Source organism: Dermacentor silvarum, chromosome 1 (assembly GCF_013339745.2).
Source record: "Dermacentor silvarum isolate Dsil-2018 chromosome 1, BIME_Dsil_1.4, whole genome shotgun sequence".
Classification (NCBI taxonomy): domain Eukaryota; kingdom Metazoa; phylum Arthropoda; class Arachnida; order Ixodida; family Ixodidae; genus Dermacentor; species Dermacentor silvarum.
In genome coordinates, this window is record NC_051154.1 from 420,585,479 (window position 1) to 420,597,992 (window position 12,514).

Consider the following 12,514-nt stretch of genomic DNA (forward strand, 5'->3'; position numbering starts at 1 on the left):
TTTACGCCCCCAGTTTTTTCTGCGGCATTGGGCAAGGCGGCCCCGCTGGCATGCGGCCACGTAATAATCTGCTCCTCTTCGTTCTGCAGATCCTTGCCTTGTGAACAGTTCTGTCAACAGACGGATGGTCACCAGAAGACCGGCTGCCTGTGACACTCCAAGTTGAAAACAGCGTGCGTCGGCCGGAGTACCACTGCACAGATGGACTTTCAAAGATTTCTTTGCCAGTTGAAGTTTCGATTTCCGGTGTTGTGCACTACGCAGCCAAACCGACAGTGACAGGCGAGGCCTGGAGGTACGCCCCTAGCTTTTTCTGCGGCATTGTGCAAGGCGGCCCCGCTGCCATGCGGCCACGTAATAATCTGCTCCTCTTCGTTCTGCAGATCCTTGCCTTGTGCACAGTCCTTTCAACAGATGGATGGTCACCGGAAGACCTGCTGCCTGTGACACTCCAAGTTTAAACCAGCGAGTGTAGGCCGGAATACCGCTGCACAGATGGACTTTCAAAGATTTGTTGGCCAGTTGAAGTTTCGATTTCTGGTGTTGTGAACTACGCAGCCAAATCTACAAGTGACAGGCGAGGCCTCGAGATACGCACCCAGTTTTTTCTGTGGCATTGGGCAAGGCCGACCCGCTGGCATGCGACCACCTAATAATCTGCTCCTCTTCGTGCTGCAGATCCTTGCCTTATGCATGGACCTGTCAACAGACGGAAGGCAACCAGAAGACCTGCTGCCTGTGACACTCCAAGTTGAAACCAGCGCGCGTCGGCCGGAATACCACTGCACAGATGGATTTTCAAAGGTTTCTTGGCCAGTTAAAGTTTATATTTCCGGTGTTGTGAACTACGCAGCCAAATCCACTGTGACAGGCGAGGCCTCGAGCTATGCCCTATTTTTTTCTGCGGCATTGGGCAAGGCGGCCCCGCTGGCATGCGGCCACGTAATAATCTGCTCCTCTTCGTTCTGCAGATCCTTGCCATGTGCACTATCCTGTCAACAGACGGATGGTCACCTGAAGACCTGCTGCCTGTGATACTCCAAGTTGAAACCAGCGAGCGTAGGCTGGAATACCGCTGCACAGATGCACTTTGAAAGATTTGTTGGCCAGTTAAAGTTTGCATTTCCGGTGATGTGAACTACGCAGCCAAATCCACTGTGACAGGCGAGGCCTCGATTTACGCCCCCAGTTTTTTCTGCGGCATTGGGCAAGGCGGCCCCGCTGGCATGCGGCCAGGTAATAATCTGCTCCTCTTCGTTCTGCAGATCCTTGCCTTGTGAACAGTTCTGTCAACAGACGGATGGTCACCAGAAGACCGGCTGCCTGTGACACTCCAAGTTGTAACCAGCGTGCGTCGGCCGGAGTACCACTGCACAGATGGACTTTCAAAGATTTCTTTGCCAGTTGAAGTTTCGATTTCCGGTGTTGTGCACTACGCAGCCAAACCGACAGTGACAGGCGAGGCCTGGAGGTACGCCCCTAGCTTTTTCTGCGGCATTGTGCAAGGCGGCCCCGCTGCCATGCGGCCACGTAATAATCTGCTCCTCTTTGTTCTGCAGATCCTTGCCTTGTGCACAGTCCTTTCAACAGATGGATGGTCACAAGAAGACCTGCTGCCTGTGACACTCCAAGTTTAAACCAGCGAGTGTAGGCCGGAATACCGCTGCACAGATGGACTTTCAAAGATTTGTTGGCCAGTTGAAGTTTCGATTTCTGGTGTTGTGAACTACGCAGCCAAATCTACAAGTGACAGGCGAGGCCTCGAGCTACGCACCCAGTTTTTTCTGCGGCATTGGGCAAGGCGGCCCCGCTAGCAGGCGGCCACGTGATAATCTGCTCCTCTTCGTTCTGCAGATCCTTGCCTTGTGCAAGGACCTGTAAAGTGACGGATGGCCACCGGAAGACCTACTGCCTGTGACACTCCAAGTTGAAACCAGTGAGCGTATGCCGGATTATCACTGCACAGATGGACTTTCAAAGATTTGTTGGCTAGTTGAAGTTTCTATTTCCGGTGTTGTGAACTACGCAGCCAAATTGACAGTGACAGGCGAGGCCTCGAGCTATGCCCCCAGATTTTTCTGCGGCATTGTGCAAGGCGGCTCCGCTACCACGCGGCCCTGTAATAATCTGCTCCTCTTCATTCTGCAGACCCTTGCCTTGTGCACAGTCTTGTCAACAGACGGATGGTCACCAGAAGACCTGCTGCCTGTGACACTCCAAGTGTAAACCAGCGAGCGTAGGCCGGAATACCGCTGCACAGATGGACTTTCAAAGATTTGTTGGCCAGTTGAAGTTTCCATTTCCGGTGTTGTGAACAACGCAGCCAAATCCACCGTGACAGGCGAGGCCTCGAGCAACGTCTCCAGCTTTTTCTGCGGCATTGGGCAATGCGGCACCAGTGCCATGCGGCCACGTAATAATCTGCTCCACTTCGTTCTTCAGATCCTTGCCTTGTGCACGGACCTTAAACTGACCGATGGCCACCGGAAGACCTACTGCCTGTGACACTCCAAGTTGAAACCAGTGAGCGTATGCCGGAATATCACTGCACAGATGGATTTTCAAAGATTTGTTGGCCAGTAGAAGTGTCGATTTCCGGTGTTGTGAACTACGCAGCCAAATCCACAGTGACAGGTGAGGCCTCGAGCTACACCCCCAGTTTTTTCTGCGGCATTGTGAAAGCCGGCCCCGCTGGCATGCGGCCACGTAATAATCTGCTCCTCTTCGTTCTGCAGATCCTTGCCTTGTGCAAAGTCCGGTCAAGAGACGAATGTTCACCAGAAGACCTGCTGCCTGTGACACTCCATCTTGAAACCAGCGAGCGTAGGCCGGAGTACCGCTACACAGATGTACTTTCAAAGATTTGTTGGCCAGTTGAAGTTTCGATTTCCGGTGTTGTGAACTATGCAGTCAAATCCACAGTGACAGGTGAGGCCTCGTGCTACGGCCTATTTTTTTCGGCGGCATTGGGCAAGGCGGCCCCGCTGGCATGCAGCCACGTAATAATCTGCTCTTCTTCGTTCTGCAGATCCTTGCCTTGTGCACAATCCTGTCAAGAGACGGATGGTCACCTGAAGACCTGCTACCTTGGACACTCCAAGTTGAAACCAGCGAGCGTAGGCCGGAATACGGCTGCACAGATGGACTTTCAAAGATTTGTTGGCCAGTTGAAGTTTCCATTTCCGGTGTTGTGAACAACGCAGCCAAATCCACAGTGACAGGCGAGGCCTCGAGCTACGCACCCAGTTTTTTCTGTGGCATTGGGCAAGGCCGACCCGCTGGCATGCGGCCACGTAATAATCTGCTCCTCTTCGTGCTGCAGATCCTTGCCTTATGCATGGACCTGTCAACAAACGGAATGCAACCAGAAGCCTGCTGCCTGTGACACTCCCTGATGAAACCAGCGAGAGTAGGCCGGAAATCCGCTGCACAGGTGGACTTTCTAATAATTGTTGGCCAGTTGAAGTTTAGATTTCCGGTGTTGTGAACTACGCAGCCAAATCCACTGTGACAGGCGGGGCCTGGAGCTACGCGCCCAGCTTTTTCTGCGGCATTGTGAAAGCCGGCCCCGCTGGCATGCGGCCATGTAATAATCTGCTCCTCTTCATTCTGCATATCCTTGCCTTGTGCAAAGTCCGGTCAACAGACGGATGGTCACCTGAAGACCTGCTGCCTGTGACACTCCAAGTTGAAACCAACGAGCGTAGGCCGGAATACCGCTGCACAGATGGACATTCAAAGATTTGTTGGCCAGTTGAAGTTTGCTTTTCCGGTGATGTGAACTACGCAGCCAAATCCACAGTTACAGGCGAGGCCTCGAGCTACGCACCCAGTTTTTTCTGCGGCATTGGGCAAGGCGGCCCAGCTGGCATGTGGCCACGTGATAATCTGCTCCTCTTCGTTCTGCAAATCCTTGCCTTGTGCACGGACCTGTAAACTGACGGATGGCCACCGGAAGACCTACTGCCTGTGACACACCAAGTTGAAAACCGTGAGCGTATGCCGGAATATCACTGCAAAGATATACTTTCAAAGATTTGTTGGCCAGTTGAAATTTAGATTTCCGGTGTTGTGAACTACGCAGCCAAATCCACTGTGACAGGCGGGGCCTGGAGCTACGCGCCCAGCTTTTTCTGCGGCATTGGGCAAGGCGGCCCCGCTGGCATGCGGCCACGTAATCTGCTCCACTTCGTTCTGCAGATCCTTGCTTGTGAACAGTTCTGTCAACAGACGGATGGTCACCAGAAGACCGGCTGCCTGTGACACTCCAAGTTGTAACCAGCACGCGTCGGCCGGAATACCAGTGCACAGTACTTTCAAAGATTTCTTGGGCAGTTGAAGTTTCGATTTGCGGTGTTGTGGACTTCGCAGCCAAATCGACAGTGACAGGCGAGGCCTCGAGCTTCGCCCATAGCTTTTTCTGCGGCATTCGGCTAGGCGGCACCGCTGGCATGTGGCCACGTGATAATCTGCTCCTCTTCGTTCTGCAAATCCTTGCCTTGTGCACGGACCCTTAAACTGACGGATGGCCACCGGAAGACCTACTGCCTGTGACACACCAAGTTGAAAACAGTGAGCGTATGCCGGAATATCACTGCAAAGATATACTTTCAAAGATTTGTTGGCCAGTTGAAGTTTGCGTTTCCGGTGATGTGAACTACGCAGCCAAATCCACTGTGACAGGCGGGGCCTCGAGCTACGCGCCCAGCTTTTTCTGCGGCATTGTGCAAGGCGGCCCCGCTGCCATGCGGCCACGTAATAATCTGCTCATCTTCGTTCTGCAGATCCTTGCCTTGTGCACAGTCCTTTCAACAGATGGAGTGTCACCAGAAGACCTGCTGCCTGTGACACTCCAAATTTAAACCAGCGAGCGTAGGCCGGAATACCGCTGCACAGATGGACTTTCAAAGATTTGTTGGCCAGTTGAAGTTTCCATTTCCGGTGTTGTGAACTACGCAGCGAAATCCACAGTGACAGGCGAGGCCTCGAGCTACGCACCCAGTTTTTTCTGCGGCATTGGGCAAGGCGGCCCTGCTGGCATGTGGCCACGTAATAATCTGCTCCTCTTCGTCCTGCAGATCCTTGCCTTGTGAACAGTTCTGTCAACAGACGGATGGTCACCAGAAGACCTGCTGCCTGTGACACTCCAAGTTGAAACCAGCGCGCGTCGGCAGGAGTACCACTGCAGAGATGGACTTTCAAAGATTTCTTGGCCAGTTGAAATTTCGATTTCCGGTGTTGTGCATTACCCAGCCAAACCGACAGTGACAGGCGAGGCCTCGAGGTAAGCCCCCAGCTTTTTCTGCGGCATTGTGCAAGGCGGCCCCGCTGCCATGCGGCCACGTAATAATCTGCTCATCTTCGTTCTGCAGATCCTTGCCTTGTACACAGCCCTTTCAACAGATGGATGGTCACCAGAAGACCTGCTGCCTGTGACACTCCAAATTTAAACCAGCGAGCGTAGGCCGGAATAGCGCTGCACAGATGGACTTTCTAATATTTGTTGGTTAGTTGAAGTTTAGATTTCCGGTGTTGTGAACTACACAGCCAAATCCACTGTGACAGGCGGGGCCTCGAGTTACGCCACCAGCTTTTTCTGCTGCATTGTGCAAGGCGGCCCAGCTGGCATGCGGCCACGTAATAATCTGCTCCTCTTCGTTCTGCAGATCCTTGCCTTGTGCAAAGTCCGGTCAACAGACGAATGGTCACCAGAAGACCTGCTGCCTGTGACACTCCATCTTGAAACCAGCGAGCGTAGGCCGGAGTACAGCTACACAGATGTACTTTCAAAGATTTGTTGGCCAGTTGAAGTTTCGATTTCCGGTGTTGTGAACTACGCAGTCAAATCCACAGTGACAGGTGAGGCCTCGTGCTACGGCCTATTTTTTTCTGCGGCATTGGGCAAGGCGGCCCCGATGGCATGCAGCCACGTAATAATCTGCTCTTCTTCGTTCTGCAGATCCTTGCCTTGTGCACAATCCTGTCAAGAGACAGATGGTCACCTGAAGACCTGCTGCCTGTGACACTCCAAGTTGAAACCAGCGAGCGTTGGCCGGAATACCACTGCACAGATGGACTTTCTAATATTTGTTGGCCAGTTGAAGTTTAGATTTCCGGTGTTGTGAACTACGCAGCCAAATCCATTGTGACAGGCGGGGCCTCGAGCTACGCGCCAAGCTTTTTCCGCGGCATTGTGAAAGCCGGCCCCGCTGCCATGCGGCCACGTAATAATCTGCTCCTCTTCGTTCTGCAGATCCTTGCCTTGTGCACAGTCCTGTCAATATATGGATGGTCACCAGAAGGCCAGCTGCCTGTGACACTCCAAGATGAAACCAGCGAGCGTAGGCCTGAATACCGCTGCACAGATGGACTTTCGAAGATTTGTTGGCCAGTTGAAGTTTCGATTTCTGGTGTTGTGAACTACGCAGCCATATCCACAGTGACAGCCGAGGCCTCAAGATACGCACCCAGTTTTTTCTGCGGCATTGGGCAAGGCGGCCCCGCTGGCAGGCGGCCACGTAATAATCTGCTCCTCTTCGTTCTGCAGACCCTTGCCTTGTGCACAGTCTTGTCAACAGACGGATGGTCACCAGAAGACCTGCTGCCTGTGACACTCCAAGTTGAAACCAGCGAGCGTAGGCCGGAATACCGCTGCAAAGATGGACTTTCAAAGATTTGTTGGCCAGTTGAAGTTTCCATTTCCGGTGTTGTGAACAACGCAGCCAAATCCACAGTGACAGGCGAGGCCTCGAGCTACGCACCCAGTTTTTTCTGTGGCATTGGGCAAGGCCGACCCGCTGGCATGTGACCACCTAATAATCTGCTCCTCTTCGTGCTGCAGATCCTTGCCTTATGCATGGACCTGTCAACAGACGGAAGGCAACCAGAAGACCTGCTGCCTGTGACACTCCAAGTTGAAACCAGCGCGCGTCGGCCGGAATACCACTGCACAGATGGATTTTCAAAGGTTTCTTGGCCAGTTAAAGTTTATATTTCCGGTGTTGTGAACTACGCAGCCAAATCCACTGTGACAGGCGAGGCCTCGAGCTATGCCCTATTTTTTTCTGCGGCATTGGGCAAGGCGGCCCCGCTGGCATGCGGCCACGTAATAATCTGCTCCTCTTCGTTCTGCAGATCCTTGCCTTGTGCACTATCCTGTCAACAGACGGATGGTCACCTGAAGACCTGCTGCCTGTGATCCTCCAAGTTGAAACCAGCGAGCGTAGGCCGGAATACCGCTGCACAGATGCACTTTCAAAGATTTGTTGGCCAGTTAAAGTTTGCATTTCCGGTGATGTGAACTACGCAGCCAAATGCACAGTTACAGGCGAGGCCTCGATTTACGCCCCCAGTTTTTTCTGCGGCATTGGGCAAGGCGGCCCCGCTGGCATGCGGCCACGTAATAATCTGCTCCTCTTCGTTCTGCAGATCCTTGCCTTGTGAACAGTTCTGTCAACAGACGGATGGTCACCAGAAGACCGGCTGCCTGTGACACTCCAAGTTGAAACCAGCGTGCGTCGGCCGGAGTACCACTGCACAGATGGACTTTCAAAGATTTCTTTGCCAGTTGAAGTTTCGATTTCCGGTGTTGTGCACTACGCAGCCAAACCGACAGTGACAGGCGAGGCCTGGAGGTACGCCCCTAGCTTTTTCTGCGGCATTGTGCAAGGCGGCCCCGCTGCCATGCGGCCACGTAATAATCTGCTCCTCTTCGTTCTGCAGATCCTTGCCTTGTGCACAGACCTTTCAACAGATGGATGGTCACCGGAAGACCTGCTGCCTGTGACAGCTACAAGTTTAAACCAGCGAGTGTAGGCCGGAATACCGCTGCACAGATGGACTTTCAAAGATTTGTTGGCCAGTTGAAGTTTCGATTTCTGGTGTTGTGAACTACGCAGCCAAATCTACAAGTGACAGGCGAGGCCTCGAGATACGCACCCAGTTTTTTTCTGTGGCATTGGGCAAGGCTGACCCGCTGGCATGCGACCACCTAATAATCTGCTCCTCTTCGTGCTGCAGATCCTTGCCTTATGCATGGACCTGTCAACAGACAGAAGGCAACCAGAAGACCTGCTGCCTGTGACACTCCAAGTTGAAACCAGCGCGCGTCGGCCGGAATACCACTGCACAGATGGATTTTCAAAGGTTTCTTGGCCAGTTAAAGTTTATATTTCCGGTGTTGTGAACTACGCAGCCAAATCCACTGTGACAGGCGAGGCCTCGAGCTATGCCCTATTTTTTTCTGCGGCATTGGGCAAGGCGGCCCCGCTAGCATGCGGCCACGTAATAATCTGCTCCTCTTCGTTCTGCAGATCCTTGCCTTGTGCACTATCCTGTCAACAGACGGATGGTCACCTGAAGACCTGCTGCCTGTGATACTCCAAGTTGAAACCAGCGAGCGTAGGCCGGAATACCGCTGCACAGATGCACTTTCAAAGATTTGTTGGCCAGTTAAAGTTTGCATTTCCGGTGATGTGAACTACGCAGCCAAATGCACAGTTACAGGCGAGGCCTCGATTTACGCCCCCAGTTTTTTCTGCGGCATTGGGCAAGGCGGCCCCGCTGGCATGCGGCCACGTAATAATCTGCTCCTCTTCGTTCTGCAGATCCTTGCCTTGTGAACAGTTCTGTCAACAGACGGATGGTCACCAGAAGACCGGCTGCCTGTGACACTCCAAGTTGAAAACAGCGTGCGTCAGGCCGGAGTACCACTGCACAGATGGACTTTCAAAGATTTCTTTGCCAGTTGAAGTTTCGATTTCCGGTGTTGTGCACTACGCAGCCAAACCGACAGTGACAGGCGAGGCCTGGAGGTACGCCCCTAGCTTTTTCTGCGGCATTGTGCAAGGCGGCCCCGCTGCCATGCGGCCACGTAATAATCTGCTCCTCTTCGTTCTGCAGATCCTTGCCTTGTGCACAGTCCTTTCAACAGATGGATGGTCACCGGAAGACCTGCTGCCTGTGACACTCCAAGTTTAAACCAGCGAGTGTAGGCCGGAATACCGCTGCACAGATGGACTTTCAAAGATTTGTTGGCCAGTTGAAGTTTCGATTTCTGGTGTTGTGAACTACGCAGCCAAATCTACAAGTGACAGGCGAGGCCTCGAGATACGCACCCAGTTTTTTCTGTGGCATTGGGCAAGGCCGACCCGCTGGCATGCGACCACCTAATAATCTGCTCCTCTTCGTGCTGCAGATCCTTGCCTTATGCATGGACCTGTCAACAGACGGAAGGCAACCAGAAGACCTGCTGCCTGTGACACTCCAAGTTGAAACCAGCGCGCGTCGGCCGGAATACCACTGCACAGATGGATTTTCAAAGGTTTCTTGGCCAGTTAAAGTTTATATTTCCGGTGTTGTGAACTACGCAGCCAAATCCACTGTGACAGGCGAGGCCTCGAGCTATGCCCTATTTTTTTCTGCGGCATTGGGCAAGGCGGCCCCGCTGGCATGCGGCCACGTAATAATCTGCTCCTCTTCGTTCTGCAGATCCTTGCCATGTGCACTATCCTGTCAACAGACGGATGGTCACCTGAAGACCTGCTGCCTGTGATACTCCAAGTTGAAACCAGCGAGCGTAGGCTGGAATACCGCTGCACAGATGCACTTTGAAAGATTTGTTGGCCAGTTAAAGTTTGCATTTCCGGTGATGTGAACTACGCAGCCAAATCCACTGTGACAGGCGAGGCCTCGATTTACGCCCCCAGTTTTTTCTGCGGCATTGGGCAAGGCGGCCCCGCTGGCATGCGGCCAGGTAATAATCTGCTCCTCTTCGTTCTGCAGATCCTTGCCTTGTGAACAGTTCTGTCAACAGACGGATGGTCACCAGAAGACCGGCTGCCTGTGACACTCCAAGTTGTAACCAGCGTGCGTCGGCCGGAGTACCACTGCACAGATGGACTTTCAAAGATTTCTTTGCCAGTTGAAGTTTCGATTTCCGGTGTTGTGCACTACGCAGCCAAACCGACAGTGACAGGCGAGGCCTGGAGGTACGCCCCTAGCTTTTTCTGCGGCATTGTGCAAGGCGGCCCCGCTGCCATGCGGCCACGTAATAATCTGCTCCTCTTTGTTCTGCAGATCCTTGCCTTGTGCACAGTCCTTTCAACAGATGGATGGTCACCAGAAGACCTGCTGCCTGTGACACTCCAAGTTTAAACCAGCGAGTGTAGGCCGGAATACCGCTGCACAGATGGACTTTCAAAGATTTGTTGGCCAGTTGAAGTTTCGATTTCTGGTGTTGTGAACTACGCAGCCAAATCTACAAGTGACAGGCGAGGCCTCGAGCTACGCACCCAGTTTTTTCTGCGGCATTGGGCAAGGCGGCCCCGCTAGCAGGCGGCCACGTGATAATCTGCTCCTCTTCGTTCTGCAGATCCTTGCCTTGTGCAAGGACCTGTAAAGTGACGGATGGCCACCGGAAGACCTACTGCCTGTGACACTCCAAGTTGAAACCAGTGAGCGTATGCCGGATTATCACTGCACAGATGGACTTTCAAAGATTTGTTGGCTAGTTGAAGTTTCTATTTCCGGTGTTGTGAACTACGCAGCCAAATCGACAGTGACAGGCGAGGCCTCGAGCTATGCCCCCAGATTTTTCTGCGGCATTGTGCAAGGCGGCTCCGCTACCACGCGGCCCTGTAATAATCTGCTCCTCTTCATTCTGCAGACCCTTGCCTTGTGCACAGTCTTGTCAACAGACGGATGGTCACCAGAAGACCTGCTGCCTGTGACACTCCAAGTGTAAACCAGCGAGCGTAGGCCGGAATACCGCTGCACAGATGGACTTTCAAAGATTTGTTGGCCAGTTGAAGTTTCCATTTCCGGTGTTGTGAACAACGCAGCCAAATCCACCGTGACAGGCGAGGCCTCGAGCAACGTCTCCAGCTTTTTCTGCGGCATTGGGCAATGCGGCACCAGTGCCATGCGGCCACGTAATAATCTGCTCCACTTCGTTCTTCAGATCCTTGCCTTGTGCACGGACCTTAAACTGACCGATGGCCACCGGAAGACCTACTGCCTGTGACACTCCAAGTTGAAACCAGTGAGCGTATGCCGGAATATCACTGCACAGATGGATTTTCAAAGATTTGTTGGCCAGTAGAAGTGTCGATTTCCGGTGTTGTGAACTACGCAGCCAAATCCACAGTGACAGGTGAGGCCTCGAGCTACACCCCCAGTTTTTTCTGCGGCATTGTGAAAGCCGGCCCCGCTGGCATGCGGCCACGTAATAATCTGCTCCTCTTCGTTCTGCAGATCCTTGCCTTGTGCAAAGTCCGGTCAAGAGACGAATGTTCACCAGAAGACCTGCTGCCTGTGACACTCCATCTTGAAACCAGCGAGCGTAGGCCGGAGTACCGCTACACAGATGTACTTTCAAAGATTTGTTGGCCAGTTGAAGTTTCGATTTCCGGTGTTGTGAACTATGCAGTCAAATCCACAGTGACAGGTGAGGCCTCGTGCTACGGCCTATTTTTTTCGGCGGCATTGGGCAAGGCGGCCCCGCTGGCATGCAGCCACGTAATAATCTGCTCTTCTTCGTTCTGCAGATCCTTGCCTTGTGCACAATCCTGTCAAGAGACGGATGGTCACCTGAAGACCTGCTACCTTGGACACTCCAAGTTGAAACCAGCGAGCGTTGGCCGGAATACGGCTGCACAGATGGACTTTCAAAGATTTGTTGGCCAGTTGAAGTTTCCATTTCCGGTGTTGTGAACAACGCAGCCAAATCCACAGTGACAGGCGAGGCCTCGAGCTACGCACCCAGTTTTTTCTGTGGCATTGGGCAAGGCCGACCCGCTGGCATGCGGCCACGTAATAATCTGCTCCTCTTCGTGCTGCAGATCCTTGCCTTATGCATGGACCTGTCAACAAACGGAATGCAACCAGAAGCCTGCTGCCTGTGACACTCCCTGATGAAACCAGCGAGAGTAGGCCGGAAATCCGCTGCACAGGTGGACTTTCTAATAATTGTTGGCCAGTTGAAGTTTAGATTTCCGGTGTTGTGAACTACGCAGCCAAATCCACTGTGACAGGCGGGGCCTGGAGCTACGCGCCCAGCTTTTTCTGCGGCATTGTGAAAGCCGGCCCCGCTGGCATGCGGCCATGTAATAATCTGCTCCTCTTCATTCTGCATATCCTTGCCTTGTGCAAAGTCCGGTCAACAGACGGATGGTCACCTGAAGACCTGCTGCCTGTGACACTCCAAGTTGAAACCAACGAGCGTAGGCCGGAATACCGCTGCACAGATGGACATTCAAAGATTTGTTGGCCAGTTGAAGTTTGCTTTTCCGGTGATGTGAACTACGCAGCCAAATCCACAGTTACAGGCGAGGCCTCGAGCTACGCACCCAGTTTTTTCTGCGGCATTGGGCAAGGCGGCCCAGCTGGCATGTGGCCACGTGATAATCTGCTCCTCTTCGTTCTGCAAATCCTTGCCTTGTGCACGGACCTGTAAACTGACGGATGGCCACCGGAAGACCTACTGCCTGTGACACACCAAGTTGAAAACCGTGAG